Genomic DNA, 3,288 nt, shown 5'->3' on the forward strand with positions numbered 1-3,288 from the left:
TATTTTTCTTTCTCCTTCACATCACACTTTCTCACACTTCTCATCAACATTTGGGTTGGTCTCTTATATTGAAAATGTAACACCCTACCATGGAAAGTCTTATGCTATAGTCATAAAATCGAGGTGGCGAGATATTACAACCTCTAAAAATAAAATCATATATATAATATAGGTGAAAAAGGGTTTTATCTAGGAGCCTTTTTAAGGAAATATAAACAAAAGCGTTAAACAGAAAAGCACATCACTCGCGTAATTCACACACACACACACACACACATATATGAAAAGATTTCCAAAGATACAGATAACAGATCTCCTGACTCGCCTCGCGAAGTTAAAACCGGTCAAAACATATATATACATATATACACATATATAAGAGAATCCCAAAAGACATGTCCAAAATACAGTTTATAGAACTTATTTTCTCCAAATCAACCTTTAAGAAGGATAAAACTTAATATACATATATAATGGAGATAATAAGTATCTACATATATATGACATAACCAAAAATAAAGTCCCAAAAGCACAAAAGATCTTCGCTTTCAGAAGCTCCCAGTATGTCTAGTGAGGTGCCTCACATCCTGCATCTGAAGACCACAAAATATGTATGGGGTGAGAATCAGAGATTCTCAGCATCGTAACAGTGCCTACATAACTAACATATAAGGTTCCGGAAAAGTCGAAGGCAATCCTAAAACTTCCGACAAAAGATTCAAACTTAAAACTAACATTTAAAACCATAAATAAGGTAAAGTATCTAAGGATTCTTGATTTTATCCCAATTCTAACTTAATCCCTAATTTCATTGCCTTTCCTCCAATCCTCCAAAGCTCTAGTACACAGACAAGAAATACAAACAAAGCAAATACAAGTAGGATATAGATACGGCAAACAGAACATATAGCAGTTAAGCATGAATATCAATTACCAAGCCCAAGAATACAAAACCAAACAAGACACATAAATGCATATGATGCATGCTTTTCCTACTGGCTATGAGCTCACGTGTCGGTTACTTGGCCAGTACCCGACACATTCGGTAGCTAACTCGGATATCGTCCTCTTGAAAACCGGTTGGTAGTACACCACCACGAACCCCACCATTACGAGCAGTACACTACCACGAACCTCGCAAGATCTTCAATTGGAAAACAACACAAACACATGAGTGGTAAACCACTACGAACCCCACAAAGAATTCTCATTTTTAAATTCATTATAAATCATTCACACATTCATTCCCAATCATATCTCATTCATCACTTGTATATCACATCTCTGCACTTCTCAGACATAATTCATCATGTCTCAAGCTTTCTTCATTTCCAAGTTACCACCCCTTCCTAACTTCTTCTCATCAATCAACATATAACTAAGGTTTAGGGGCTAAAAGAGTGAAAATAGAGGTTTAGAGGTTCGAAATTCGGATTTAAAATATAAAATACACTTTGCTGAAAATAGGGGGTTCGCGTACGTGTGGGTCACGCGTACGCGTGTGTGTGTTTTTCCTTGCTCGCGTACGCATGCACCTGCTCGCGTACGCGAGACACCAAACCCGAAGGGAATAGCCACGTCACGTGCAGGTGGTTGCGTACGCGAATTCTGCAGGGTGGCAAATTAGCTCAGTGCTGCAAAATTTCAGTTTTGCACACCGAACTTTCAACGTGCATAACTTTTTCGTTTTAAAATATTTTTCATCCGTTTTTCGAACGGTGTAAACTTCACGGACCCAAATTTCATGTGAGATAATTTTGAAAAAGTTTAGGGGTCCGAAAGCCGAGTTATAACTTGCTAAAATTTGGTCAAAATTTAACTTTTCACAAAAATTCCCAAAGATTGCTAAACCTCAATTTTCACAACAGTTCAATTCCAACCCTTTTTAAAACTTACCCAAACCACATCAAACCAAGTCCCAACATTCTTCAATGCACCAATTCTACTCCATATCACATCAATTTCACAAATATGATCACTCCCACATAATAATTCATTTCCAACAACAACATAATCCATATCAACAACTCATATATATATATATATAATCAACACCATCAACTTTCTGATGCCAAATAATAATCAACTCAACCATTCCACATTCAATTCAACACAATATACAACAATACATGGTTCAACCTATCCTAGGTCATCTAGCCTAAGTTTTCACAACCCATTATATTTTAGTTACAAGAAACCAAAACCATACCTTGGCCAATTTCTTGTTAATCCCGGAACACCTCAAGCATTCACCGTACCACAAGCTCCTTAACTTCGGCCTCTCACCAAAAAACCCAAACTCCAAAAACTTGATCTTAAGCTTCCAAATTCTCACTTTGACTCCAATCAATAACCAATTTCAATCTAACATCACATTTATCACCATAATGAATATATAGTTCACTATTTCAACTCATCAACACCATCAACTTCCTCATGCCAAATAACAATGAACTCAACCATTCCACATTCAATTCAATACAATATTTTCAATATATACATTATCATTACCATATCCAACAATTCAAGTTCAATATACATCATCATCGTTATTATTATCATACATATCACCAATTATCTCGATCAAACACAATACCAATATCACAACATATAGCACCAACAACAACCTCAAACTCACTAATCCTTATGCATATCAATTCATCACAATCATCAATAATTCAATTCTTATTCTACGGTCAACTAACCTAAGTTTTCACGACATGTTATATTTTAGTTACGAGAAACCGAAACTATACCTTGTCTGATTCCCCGATAAGCCTGGAGCACCTCTCTTATATATCACACCTCAAGCTTTGAAATTCCAGCTCCTCACCAAGAAAAACCCGGCCTCCAAGGTTAGCCCTCTAGCTTCCAATTTCTCAAACTAGCTCCATCCAACAATCAATTTCAATATATTATCATAATTACCAACAAAATCAACATGAAGCTCACCAATTCAACATATATACCAAGGGTTTGAGGGTGCTTACCTGACCCACAGCTCAAGCGAGCTAAACCCGACGATACCCGCAAGTTAATTCGAACCTAAACACCAAAATCAAGCAAAATTCAACATAATTACACATAAAATTTTGAAATTTGGGGAGGAGAGAACTGAAATTGAAATGTGAATTTCTTACCAAATTAGTTACTGGATTTTGTAGAGCTCGTCGCGTGGCCGCAAACAATACTGCGATCGGAGCTCCGGATTGAAGGTTATGGCGAATTCAAAATGGAGCAAGGGTTTGGTTTGGTGCTCATTGTTCTTCCCTTTCCCAAATCTGTTTC

General features: G+C 36.7%; 1 long non-coding RNA gene across 1 annotated transcript; it reads right to left on the reverse strand.

Moving 5' to 3' along the window:
* LOC107622043 lies at positions 298-3,288 on the reverse strand. The gene is made up of 4 exons (XR_001616042.2): positions 3,141-3,288; positions 2,991-3,045; positions 2,757-2,884; positions 298-593 (listed from the first exon to the last, which is right to left on the reverse strand). It is a non-coding gene; the product is annotated as an uncharacterized LOC107622043 (long non-coding RNA).

This window comes from Arachis ipaensis, chromosome B10, assembly GCF_000816755.2.
Source record: "Arachis ipaensis cultivar K30076 chromosome B10, Araip1.1, whole genome shotgun sequence".
In the NCBI taxonomy this organism is placed as follows: domain Eukaryota; kingdom Viridiplantae; phylum Streptophyta; class Magnoliopsida; order Fabales; family Fabaceae; genus Arachis; species Arachis ipaensis.